This window comes from Balearica regulorum, chromosome 1 (assembly GCF_011004875.1).
Source record: "Balearica regulorum gibbericeps isolate bBalReg1 chromosome 1, bBalReg1.pri, whole genome shotgun sequence".
Lineage (NCBI taxonomy): Eukaryota > Metazoa > Chordata > Aves > Gruiformes > Gruidae > Balearica > Balearica regulorum.
The window spans coordinates 191067622-191081469 of NC_046184.1; the positions used below are offsets into that span (position 1 = coordinate 191067622).

At 37.2% G+C, this 13848-nt stretch overlaps 1 long non-coding RNA gene across 2 annotated transcripts in view; it reads left to right on the forward strand.

The window, feature by feature from the left end:
• Positions 1–1047: 1047 nt before the first annotated feature.
• Positions 1048–13848, forward strand: part of LOC142599899 (uncharacterized) — a 105180-nt gene continuing 92379 nt past the window's right edge. The window contains exons 1-3 of one of the 2 annotated variants that reach the window (XR_012833348.1): positions 1048–1267; positions 8032–8085; positions 11705–11810. This is a non-coding gene — a long non-coding RNA (uncharacterized LOC142599899). Of the gene's footprint in view, positions 1268–8031; positions 8086–11704; positions 11811–13848 lie in introns of those variants that run through there. The other variant, XR_012833349.1, reaches the window with a different exon arrangement.

Genomic DNA, 13848 nt, shown 5'->3' on the forward strand with positions numbered 1-13848 from the left:
AGTTCCTGGTACAAAGCTAAAAGGAATATTTCATTTCACTGAGGTTTATATAATATCACTGTGCATAGCTATTCTAAAAATACATGTCTGTAGGCAATTCCATCCTGTCCGTGAAATTCTTTCCTGGAACATGAAAAAAAAAGGGGGGAGGTTGAAAAGATCATGTAACTTTACATGTAATCATAATGGGAGCAAGCACATGATAAAGGAATAGCTTCATGTTACAGAGTTCTGATGGCAATAATTCAGTAAAGTCCTGGAACATGAGACGGGGTATTAGTCCCTTAGTAAAACTGTTCTATTTTTGGTTTTTAGCAGTTTTCTATGTCTATACAGATCTATTCTCATAAAACTAGTTTTAAAATCATACAAAGGAGAACCAACCAGATGGTGATTCAAAGCTTTTTTGAGTAATCTATTGATTAAATTGGCCAATAGTTACAGCAATGAGGCAAAATTGTTTCTAATCATCTAATAAGGCTTTTATGCACTGACTTAAATCAACAATTTTAAACTAAAGGCCTAGAAAACACATAGATCAACTTGAAGAAACTGGAGTCTTGATTCCCTGCTTATGAATCAGCCTAGTACCAAGAAAGAATATTTAGATGGGGAATGACTCATGAAAAATCTCTAAGGATTGACTTCACTCACTTAGAAATATGTGTATAAATGAGAGCCAGAAAGCCCACGGACTGTCTGCATGCTTTAAAAATTGAGTCAGCGATCTCTGATAAGATGACTGTATGTCATGAAATTTCAGGCTTTGATCCATAGCCTTGTGAATGGATTTCCTTCTCCCCACCCCCTGAATATTAACTCTAAGATGCAAGCTAAATATCTGTAGCATGTGCCAGTGGAAAGTTGGGTGAAGGGTAGAAGGAAAGAAGAAGGGTTCAGATATCTTAAGCTTGAGGATTTCTAAAGCAGCTTTTGGGTTGCCTACCTTACTGCAACTCACTCTTCTTTTTCAAGAAATCACATTGCTGGAGGTATTGTCTTCCTTGTCCCCTGCTGAGATTTCTCCCATTGGTGAGAAATCACATTAAAAAAGATTCCTGCCATGGAATTAAACTCTTTCTAAATATTTTGAAATTCTGGCAGCAATATCTTGGGCTTAAGCACCACTTTGGAAGAGTAAATATTTTGCTTTTATAGAGCACCGTATTGCACCAGTCTCAGAGATGTAACAGGTTTCAGGAAGCTGACCCTTCCTGAAGTAGAATCATCAGGATTTGCAGTTTTGCTTCCCTTTCAAATTAGGTAGGTTAACCTCTATGGTGCATGCATTTAAAGTATTTTATGTATTACAAATGTAGTGAAACATATGAGGACTAGAGGCCAACAGAGTGTTTACAGTCCTAAATCCTTTGACATTTTCCATAAGAATTTATTTTAGGCATTGAAATTCATGGTAGCAATGCTAAGAGTAAAATGCTGTGTTGAATCTGTGCCTAGACATATTTTGAGCTGGTGGAAAAGAAGTATTTAATTTATGTGAAGAAATAGACTTTGAGATACTCAAGTCTTTCACTTTTGTGAAACTGAAACTCCAAAATTACGAGTACCCCCGCACAATTGATTGGAGTAGACTTTGATTCAGGCTTTGTGCAAAGGCAACTTTTCTAGGAAATGCCTCTTAAAAAAACAGTGGTAGAAATGTCGTCTGCTGGTCTGTGCTACTGTACTGATTTAAGCTCCTTTGAAAATGCCATAGTAGGGGACTTAAGTACCAATTTCCATCATTGGTAAGGTAGGATTTGACATGCCTTCCTCTAACACTGCCATAAAATCTAGGAATCTACAAGGAACCTTGAAGCTCCTTTGAAAATATTAACCTCCATCATTTATCACTTAAGTCACTAGATTTCTCCTTTTTTTTTTTTTTAATAGAACAATGAACATGGTGGCTACTCCATCTGCCTTGAGCTTGCATATCTGTCCTAGCTCTTACAATACTCATGCTTTTCTACTTTTAACAATTTCATTTACCTTTTGTGTTAAATGTAATGTATCTATTGGTTTAGGTAAAAGGTGTCAAACTTCATGTGATACTGTGGATGGGGTTCCTCTTATTTGACCGTACACATGTACATCTGAAAATATAAATATCTACATCTGGCCATCTTGCCTTGACTGCCTTTACTTTCTATAGGAAGTAGAAGTATATTACTCTAGCTACTTTCAGTGTCCATTTTAGGAAGAAATGATTCACTCCTTTTAAGGGCATCTTTCTCTCTGTTGTAGATAACTACACTGCCAGTGCTTAATTTTAGCATCTATCCTATGTAATATATGCATGGTTGTTATTCCCTGCCCTGGGATACAGTATCCTTTTTCCTTTTAATGATGAATTTTCTTCCTCTTGTCTCTGGCAAAAGCCTTTTTTCTGTTTACAAAGCTTGCCAAAAATATTTTAACGTAATGTATCTTGTAAAGTGGGATCTTGTCAATATGTAAGCTTTTTTCCTGGGCAGACCGTTGTAAACCAAACAAAACTGTGAGGCTCCTTCCAGCTGCCAACCACTTAAAATTTCAGGTTCAAAAGTGACAGAAATTATTCCAAGACATCAAAGATCACAAGTGCTCAAATTACAGAAACCTTCATATCTTGGCAGCAGGTTGTGGATAACTGCTATTCTCTCCAATGGTTTCCTTCTCATATGCAGAGATTGTATTCAGAGATTGTATTAATGATTTAATATACATTAAAAGTTAATGACCTGATCCTAGATTCTAGGACTTGTTAAAGATTTATTCCACCTGTTAAGGCTTTACTCAAAATCAGCTACAAGATAACACTCTTGATCATACATTGAATCATTTTAGGGTATCTGCTTGCACAGTTTTGCACCTCTTATAAAAAATCAAACAGTTCTGCACCTTGACTTGTTCGAAGCCTGATGCCAAGAACACTTCTTCATAGACAATAGGCAGCTTGATTAGCTAGTAACCAGTCAAGATTTAAAAGTGCCATTATGCTTCCTGATGGTACTCTTGAACCAAATCATAGGCTAATAGGCTATAAATCAAAGCAATATACATAGGAATATAGAAGTCCTATGTACACTAGTTACTATCCCTGGAGACAGGGGTACAGAAGCCCTGTGTTTACTAAATACTCTATTGTGGAGGGTGGCTGGATAGAACAAAGAGGAAAATGAGATGAATACTGTGAATCACTCCTTTGTGCTGCTTTAGATCTTTGTCATATAATTAATATGTGATTAATTTTTCTATGGGAAGAGAACAATTAGTATTACTGACAATAATTGAAAGCATAGTAAAGTGTGATGGCAGGGAAAGTGCTGTGATCATGAGGGAACTGTAATTTTTCAGAAACTTCTAGGTTGTTCATAAAATGACTTGGCTAGTCATTTCAGCATCACTGCAGCTGTAACCATTCAGTTATAGCCAGGGGGAGGTGTATCTGTAGCTAGGACTGAGTGGACTGTTGAGCAGCTGACTGCGGTACCATGAAGTAGACTCTTGAGTAGATAGATGGCAGGCTGTTATCCAGGACCCTTTCCATTTTCTGCTTATATCAGCACATGTAAGGGTGCTGGGAAGCCAGTTACAGAGTTCCTATTACTAGCATTATTTTCTAAGATTCTGAAACATCTTTTGGTCTTTGCCTGTGACTGCTTCCATTTTTGTGTGCATCCCTGATTCCTCTCCTACTTCTAGATCTAGAACATCATTTTCAGAAACTGGCCTTGCCATGTGGTACCTTTTGAGAAGCACAGATTTGCTAAAAGTAATATCATAAATGTCATAAAAAATAATAATGAAAATCATACTGAGAGCCCTTCCAGACCATCCATCAGGTCAAAAGCCTAAATCACTCCTGACTGATTAATGTATAATTCATATTAATATTTAACTTGGGTGCATAAAAATAGTGATAGCAATGTGCAGTCATGTGTTCTCTTTGACAGTATATTCCATGCACATGTGCACACACACAGAGTACATATAAAATATCAGAATAGGAGCATATGAACTTCGTAATAATCTTAAATTCAAGAATTATTTATACATGGTACTTTTCCTATGTGAAGATGGATTTGATTTAATATTCTATTTAATTTAAATAAAGGCATTCTTTAACATGTCCTTTCCGTCTTTAATTGCCATGAATAAGTATTCTGGGTGGCCCAGACCTTTGCAAATCATGAGTAGCAACTAACTTATTTAGTTAAAAGTTGTGATTAATTAATTTTCAGCACTGGAAATGAATATTGCAAACTAAAGCACAACATTCAAGGAACATATCTAGACATAGTATATATGTCTGTTATTTAATTTTGTTACATTTGAGGCTACAGGGTCTTTTGGGGGTCTGCTTCTCACAAAATATGCCCCTGTATATAAACATAATCTACGTAAAAATCTTTAGAATTCCCATGTTTATGTTAGGAGTAAATCTTTCATGTATAGACATACATGTCAGCTTCTTATATTGATTAAAACATTCCACAGACTCAAGAATTAGTCCCTAAAATCTCTATTCTTTCCAAATTAGGCTTGCAAAGGGCTGTTAAGTCAATAGTTTGCTCATGGCATGTGATTTTTATATTTGCCTTTAAGAAATTCATTTGGCCATTCAACATTTAGTGAAGCAAAACAAAAAGCACCCTCCAGTCTTGCAATACTGGTGAACTGATGCTTGCCAGAGTGGAGTGTGCAGGCACCAGAACTCTTTCATGGGGGTAATCAATCTTTTCAGAACAAGAATTATTTTGAATCACATCACCAAATGCAGGCACCACAGAGGATGCAGAGTAGACTTCCCAGAAAGCTGTGGTCAAACACCTGTGGGGCCAAGCTTCAGAACAGGCTTTGGAAACAATGCAATTTAATTTTGGGAAGAAAAAGTTCTGCACTTACTGGATATCAAAAGGATTCAAGGTTGTTCAAGCAAGAACTTTTCTGAACATTCTGAAAAAATAGAATAAAAAAAGAATCTTCCACGAGTAAAAAATTTACTCTGACTTAGGAGTTAGGTACTTTAAATTTAAACTGCATCTCTGTGGTGTGTTTAGTAACTATAAAAAAATGATTTCTTGGCACTGATTTGGCCTTCAGTCTGATGGTTTGGCTAAGTGTATGATAATAAAATATTTATTCTTTGTTACAAATGAACTTTAAAAAAGATATTTTTAGACTAGGTAATGATATGCTAGCTACCCAATTACACATGCAGCTGTTTGCCATTTTAAATGTCAATAAGTCTGTAAACTTCTCACCCTTTTCCACCGTCTGTCAATTCACAGACAGGTTTTTCAAGAAAAGATGGTCTGTTGTATTGATCTGTAGTAGGACCTGAAACAGAGTGAATCAATGCTGTTACACACAGAAGACATACATACAAGCAGTCATGTGAGACATCAAAAGAAAGCAATACCTGGAAATCAGAAACACTATCATTACTTTGTAGATTAACTTAGAAGAAAGGGATGAAATGTGTAGGCAGGCCAAAAAGCAAACACCTGAACACATCAGACTTAATCATTTTACTTAATTAAAGGTCTAGTTAAAGGCCTGAAAGAAGAATCAGACTTCAGCAGCAAACTCCAACGCCATTCTTGCTGAGTAGATGGGGACCTGAACTCCCACTCAGTGAAACATATTTGTCCCAAATGTTGAACTGGCCTTGAGCAACCAAGGACACTGAGAGATTTATGTGTGCTTGAGTCCACAGCAAGTATTCTCAAGAAGGGTTGCAACCCTACTAAGTGTCACATAGGGACTCAACTGCTTAATTTGAGGAGGATGCTCCAGGAGGACCCTTACTGACCTGCTCAGGTGTGTTACCGTCTATGCCTGTAGGGCTGGCATTTTGTTGGTTGGCTCTCTAGATGCCTCCCCTATTAGTGATGGAGGGTTCCTCACCTCTTCCTCTCCTGAGTGCAAACTAGCATGGGTAGGGATGACAATGCTTAGACTTTTCATATCAAACCTTAGTGGTCAGGGCTTTTAACAGGGCTTTGTCCTGGAATCCAGCTCACACAGGAAAAGCAGTGGGCATCCCAAATCCTTGATTAACTTTTAGATTTCTCCACTGAGTGGCAATATAAAATCTGTAAGGTGTCCTGGAAGTGCATCTCCACGCATTGTTTGCTGAGTGCCTCAAGCTTATAACGTCAGGATCAGGTTGTTTTCCTCCTTGTTCCATGATTTTTTATGTCATTTCTTTAACTTTTAGCTGGAGAGAGGCAGAACAGAATGAGTAGTGACTGTTTGTACCAAGTCATTCCCAAAAACCTACGAAGAGGTTCTGCAGACTCTTCCCACCTCCCATGCTTTGGCTGTGGGTGCTCAAGACCAGCTCTGGCACAGTATAGGTGTAACCTTGGGTCCAGCTGCTGGGAAAGAGCTGTGTGAGAAACAGCCAGGAGAAGGTTTACTGTGGGCTTCTCCCAGGCTCAGGAGCTGCATTTGCACTCAGACCTGTCTCACAGTCCTTGCCCATGCTACAGCCTGTGCCCAGCCTTGTGCCATGCTGACCTGTTGTTGACTTGTCTTCCCATCACCACAGACATGCTCCACCACCACAGACTTGTCTGGCAATCAGGGTCATTGGCTGGTGCTGGTTATCATCACCAGACCTACTCTGCTCCTCTTCCTTGGGTATTATGGGATGGGGCCTTTGTCCGAGGGCCACTGCCCTGCCTGCCTTGTTGCCCCTCAGCTCCAGGCCTGCCTTCTCCTCCAGAGCAGCTCCACTACTGCAGCTCACTGTCCCATGGTGACCAAGGTACTCGGTCACATCATGAGAACTATACAAATTACATGCTTTCAGACTGACATGGTCATAAGTCTCAGTGCCCACATTTCCAGGGAAGTGCCCTAACCACTATGATCCCTACTCACAAAAAATCTCAGCAGGTAGCTCTCCTCCCTCCTTTGAAGAGGAAGCCTTAGGATAAACAAATAAAATTTGGAGTGAGTGTCAGGTAAGCCCCTCATGAATGAATGTGCCTTTATTGACAGAAAAATAGACAGTGTCCTCGAGGTAGGCACCACAGTCCTGCAAGGGATCAATGCTAGTTCTTCTCAGTTCCCATACTGTTGTCATCCCAGTGCTGATCCTTACTGCTGCGGTGAATCTCAGCGTTGGTCTTACTTCCTCCATCCCAGATCTAAGGATTTTGGATGCTGCTGTAAATTCTTTCCCCTCAGCCCTTGGCCTCACTTGTTCAGTCATTGTACAAGTTTCAAAACACCTAGGTAGTCAGGACATCAGAGACCCAAGAGTTTTGGAAGAGATGAGGTTAGGAATGTCTTTTTAGTAGGATGACAGTACTAAAAGTTTTCTATGTCTGAGAGATAGTGAAGGGCACCTTACCTTTTCTGCCTCTCACAGAGGTAGTAAATTGTTCACCAAAAGACAGTGAAAATATTGCCTTAGCAGATCTTGGTAGGACTGAGATATTGCCATCATATTTATGACTGGTCACCACCCACAAACCTGGCTCAACTAGAAACAAGGACATTATGCATGCATGGCCAGCTGATATTTAAGCTCTTTCTCTGTTAACAGCTCAGGTGGTAGAGAGGGCAAGACTCTAACATAAAAACACAGATCTATCTACTGAGTCAAAAAAAAAAAAAAAAAAAAAATCAGAAATGAGCTTTACCACTTAAGGGACAAAGCAGTGCCAGAAGGCATATTATCTCTGTGTCTCTGACCAGATCTGGACAGGGAAACTAATTTAATATTGCAAGGTCATAACTCACTGATCTTGCTGTGTTTAACTGAAGGTCATATATGCAACAGTCTACAGTCAGCAGAATCTGAAATTATATAAAATAATTCCCTTGTGTCTCTAAATCCTACAAGAAAAGCATATAGAGAACCTGGATTTAAAGTGTTAAGAAATAAAGTGGAGATTTTTTTTTTTTAAATTGCCTTAATAACCACTCTTCTATGGATTTTATTTGGTTTCGATTCTGTTTCTTTTAGCAGGAATTACATTTTAAGCATTTCTTTTTTTCTTTTTTAAAACGCAGTTCTTCTCCGGTCAGCACAACTATGAAACCTGGAACACAAAAAGGAAGATGCTGCAACATTAGGAACAGGTGAGAAAGAACATATGCTCTGTCACTCATGACATCGCTGTCAAATCAAACTGTCCTGAGACTACCCTTTCACATCAAATCAGAGGAAGACTGTAGTGATGCAAAAGAAATGCAGTTTGCTTTGGCAGCCCTGACGAGAAGACACAGCTTTGTTCATATGTCCTGGCTAACCCTTTTCAGCTCCTTCTGCTGATGATTTCAAGGAATAAAATCTTACAGAAAGTCAGTAAATCAGACTAAAAGCAGAATGTGTGCTCACTTTACATCTGCTAACAGAGAAAATACCAATGACATTTCTACCCACCATTCAGGCTTTAATCTGCAAAGGCGGCTGTGTGAATAACAGGACTTCGAACATTGCAAAAGAATAAAGACTTTTCATTGTTTTGCATACATCATCCCCTCCCTCCTACTAAGTTAGCAAGAGAGTAGCAGCCCACAAGAAACCAGTCTTTACAGTACTAGGCAGCACAGAGATCTCCAGGCTAGAGCCCCTGCTTTGTTTCATTGAAGTAAACAGAGACACTGCAATTCATATTGGCTGAAGGGTTGGGTTTCAGTCAGGTCAGGTAGTTTGGGATTCTACATCACAATAAATCCCAGGTGAAATTATGTTTCTTCCAGAATTAAATGTGAGATGAATCCTTTTTGATATACCTGGTTCAGGGAATCTTCTACATTTGAAGTAGGTGGAGAATGAGAAACAGAAGCAGAGCTTCAGTAAGCTAAATTAGGTGTTTGATAAGCTTCTGGAGAAATTAAAGGATAATTAAATTAAGCTTAGCTCTGCTTCATACTATTTGCAAACAATTTGGATAATGCAAATATGTACAAATGACTGTGCCATTGCATGCTGCATTGAGACACTGCTTCTCAAACTTTCCCTGCATTATATTTTGCTTAGTATATTGCCACTTACACTAATAGCAATGTTGCATCATGCTTAGAACTAGAGAAATATAAATTTTTTTTTGCATATAAATGTTTCTAAATAATGTCTGAAGGGTTCACAATGTCTCTGGTAATAACATGACACGAATTTGAAGGAAACTGATTTAAAGTACAGTTGAAAGTACAGTACGTCATACTATAAATGTTTGCATTGTGAATGCAATTTTTGCTGTTCTGCATTTAATAAATGAAACATTCCATTGATAATTGGTTTTATGCTAAAATGAAATACCTCAAAATAAGCCTTATATTATGCAATAACCACAATCATGTATCTTTTTCTTCAAGTTCCATTTATGCTTTAAAAACATGCCTCTCTACACACAAAGACATATGCTTTCCTATTAACAGCTATAAGTTACGTTTGCCTCTATTTAATGAACTGTTGAATGTGATTTAATGAATAGTGACTGAAAAATAGACTTCCGGGGATATGCCGCTGTCAACATATTCTGTCACTGACATGTTATCGTTGGTGATGATATCTATCCTGAAAATGATGTTCCTTTCTGACATGTAATTACTGATCTGATATGCAAAACTGATATGCCTACTGTCTGTAATGAACTGAATTCCTTTATAAATTATAGAACTGGTCTGAAGTAGGAAGATATCAAATAGTTGAGGATAGTAGTGTGTTTGTGTGGTTTATTAGATTGCTGGGTGTGTATCCACAAGAAAATTGTTAGAGCTAGAAAGTATCTCTTGAAGTCAAAGGCAAATATCCTTTTTTTTCCCCAAGTGAAATCAGTTTTAGATCTAATATGGAAATAGTTTCATATTCAAAGATACATCTATTACATTGTGCTATTCTGTCACTAGGGAGCAAGCCCACTGACCACTAATCTGCTGGAATGTAGTCAGAATGAAGTCTGAAGGGAAAAAAAAAATTAAAAAACCCCACACAGTTTCAGTGAGCATATTTGGCCATAGAGACGTAAAATTTCCATGCTTAATTTTCTTTTATTCATCTGTCCATCTTTAGAAAAAAGCCAGCAGTTCTACAACTATGCCCCCAACTCCGACAGGCCTAGTGTCCATGAGAATGACTCTCCCAATTGCTTAAAAATTATGAAATCCTTATTGTAAAACTCTGTTTTTTTTTAAAAAAGGACACAGTTATTCGAGAAAAAAAGTCACATCTTTGTAAATATACCAGAGTGTAATCATTCTGACTCCCATAATTAGTCTCTCCTTATGACAGTCATATCTCTGGCCAAAGATAAAATAAAATTATATAACTCTTTTTAAGTCATTTAAGTCATTTAGCTCTGAAGTATCTATAAAACTTGTTTTTCCAGTCTATTCAAAATTACTAGTTAAAGTCCAGTGTTTTGATCAATCATCCTTCTAGACAAGGATTTTCAATCCTTAAAGGTGAAATTTGCATTCTTAAATCAATATTTAAGTTCCTAGTGGAATATGAATTCTTTTAACAGGAACTGAACTTTCACAAATCATAACAGATTGTAGATTCTCAGCAGCTGAGAAATGAATGGATTTCTCTGAAAAAAAATATTTGCAATGAATTTATGGAGTATCTTGTTTTTTTAAGGCTTGTGGTTTACATGTGTTTTACAAACCCAGAAGGTAATATGGAAGAGAACACACTGATCTCACACAGATTTCAATGAGACTGCTCCATCACCTACAGTGAAATGTTTCTGATATACACACCAAAGCAAGAGGTGAACCAGGGTGGATTTTCTAAAAGTCCTTCATTACTCATCATTGGCCTCCCAGTGCTCCTGTTCCTTCCTGTCTAGTCAAGCATCTGCTACCAGAATAAGCTCCAAAGCTTTAATGAATCAAATATATTTTTTTGCATTATATCCAAGATTTTCACCCTCAGGTTTTCGGCTTGATCCTCTCTGTCTGCCTGTTCTTATTCCACCTTATTGTCTAAGATGCTCTTGCTGCTTTTGTCTGACAAAGAGTGTAAGATGCTTGGTCGGAATGATGATGAAAATTAGAGAGAATAAATCCTGGCATGTAAGTATGATGGATTTAGAAAAAGCCAGAACAGCTATTAAAGAAAAAAAAAAAGAAAAAAAAAAAAAAAAGGACTGAAACCTAGCACAAAATCTTCTGGGATTTTGTTTCATTATATACTTGGGCCTAATCCAGCAATTTGGTCTTTTAGTGCATATCTATGCATCCAGGAGAAGACACAATGCAGTCAGTTAATGAATGCTATTGCCTTTTCTTTATGACTTCTGCTGTGATGCTCTCAAAGTCAAATGACAGTGGTGTGCAGCCTCCATTCTGTGTGACCCTGGTTGCACATGTATGGCTATCTGGGCATGGTCTGGGGATATAGTATCTAATTATTTACTGAGCCCCTTTCATTTCCGTGAGGAACACTAAAAATTTTAGGAGAGGAGCGAAGTATATTTTTCTCTTGGTAATATTTGGAATTACAATTATTCATAAAATAATCTCAAAACCTGGAAAAAAAAAAGTCAGAATATCTTGTTCACGCTTTGTATTTCTTAACTTTTTATTTTTATTTTTCTGGAATTAGCATTTTCATTTGAAGATTGACCAAGTTTTTATTTTACTTTATGTTTTACTGTATTTTTTAAAAAGACAGGAGACTAAGATATCCAGTAGTGCATGGAAACATCTGATATAAACCCAAATATCTTTTTTTCCTTCATTTTTCCAGTTTGATTATGAAAATAGGACAGCCCTGTGATTCAGACAGCTGTGGGTTCTGTTTACAGGGAGAGAGCAGGGGGGCAAGTGTTTTACACGGCTTTGCAAGAAACAGGAATCACAGAACAAAGGTTTGTGTCTTGAATTATGTGAAATGTGTCCTGGAACACCTTTTTCATCAGCTGACCATCTGACCCATAAAATTTCACGGAGCAAGATAAGCAAAGTGATTTGGAAAATTTTGACACTCTGCTCCCCCATATTTTGACTCACCAAGAGAAGAATGGATTTGTTATTTTAAGTACTGAAATATTAAAAAATCAGTAAATATTGTGACCAAAGTCTGATTATTAACTTTGCATTGAATGTATATGGAGCCAGAAACTGCACCTTTTGGAAATATCTGGTTTGAATCACTGTTCTGAATTTAGACACCACAAAAATCACAGAAATCCATTTTAGGTACTGTCATGAATAAGTTGAGTATGGTCTTTAGATTATTGAATTTATGTCCCCTATAAATAGCAGTGTGCTTGGACTTCTTTAATCTGGCCAAAATGGAAATGAGTGTATTATGTAGTAAAACATGTGCTCTATAGTGAGAAGTGAATTTTGCTTTGACACAAACTTTGATTTAAAACATCTTAGTGAGAAATGGGTGTTTAAACAAACACACCCCAGCATGACAAAAAGAATCGCTTGTAGAAATAAAATCTATCTATATAAATAGAAGTCCTATGTAATACTTTGCACAAATATTTCTTTGAAAAATAATTGTACTGAATGGCTTATGAAAGTTTGTATTTCATGATTTACTGATTGGCTCTTGCTAAACTCTGTACATTTGGTTACAGTGGACCTTTCATCTCCTCTATCTTATATCTTGAAGGTACAGTCTAGTGTTTATTCTGGATATATGATATGATTAAACATTTTTGACGTATAACCCAAACATCCCATGAAAAACAATCTTTTTAGATTGTGGTAGGTCATTTTACTGCTACGTGTTGTGATTCAGACTTACATATGACGGATGTGAAACAGTATGTAGGGATGCACTGGGATTACAAGGAAGTAATCCTTGCAATAACATATCTCATGGAAGGTTCCATGAAGCTTCAGAAATTGCCTGGAAGCAGTTATTTTCAAAATTTTTGGGTTGGTTCGTGGAAGTTTTTTGGAAGGGAAAGTAGGAGAGAATTTTCCTACTTTACCTGTGTTTTAGAAATAACCTGTCTTTTCAAGACAGTGTATTGAAAAAAAATGAGGTTAAAATCTTCACAAGTGTTTTTCTTTGGTCTAACTTTGTTCCCTCTGTATTCTAAAATAAGCACTTTAGCACTGATCTCAAGAAGTGCTTAATCAGATGATGTATGTGTGCTTTTGAATATTGGTTCTTAGGCAATTTAAGAAAAAACCCTGTACTCAGTTGTTATGTACTAGAAGTAACTTAGAGGATAGACAACTCCTATAAGGTGATGTCCCCCATCTAGAAAAGGCATAGATCAGTAAAATCAAGAGAAACTGACCATCTAAATACAGATATTTTCTTTCTTCAGTGTAAAACTGAAGATGCTGATAATGACTTCAGTAAAGTTTTCAGATGCATAAATGAGACATAGAAGGGAAGTGGAACTGTAGTGCTATTACAAGATCTATATTGCATCTGTGAAGAGAGCTGCTGAGAGTGGGCTGCTGTGCAGTTTGTTACCAGGGAAGGGTGGGTGAAAAAAAAAAATGCAGAACAGAATTTCTATGAGGTTGAAAAACCCTATTGTGCCATAAGAATGATCACTGGAAGAAATGACTGTGGACCGTAAAACAGCTGGAAGAGAATGCTTTGTACTGGTGACACTCAAATAAACAATACGTAAGGCAGAAATTAGATGACAAATATCTGATGTTTATTCAAGTGCATGGTGATATTTTCAGTAATTTCTGCTACACAAATAATTTCTCCGGGCCTTACATATATTCCATTATTTAATCTGTGTATTTGTTTCAAAGTGGCATTAACTTCTTTGTATAGCTTAATGGTATCCCAACTTTGTAGTGCCATTATCCTGATCACTTCTTACTCTGTGATCACTTCAGAATGTGGAACAGCTGCATTTTGTTTAAGGGCCCTGGAAAATGAGCAGTTATGGGCCTGGC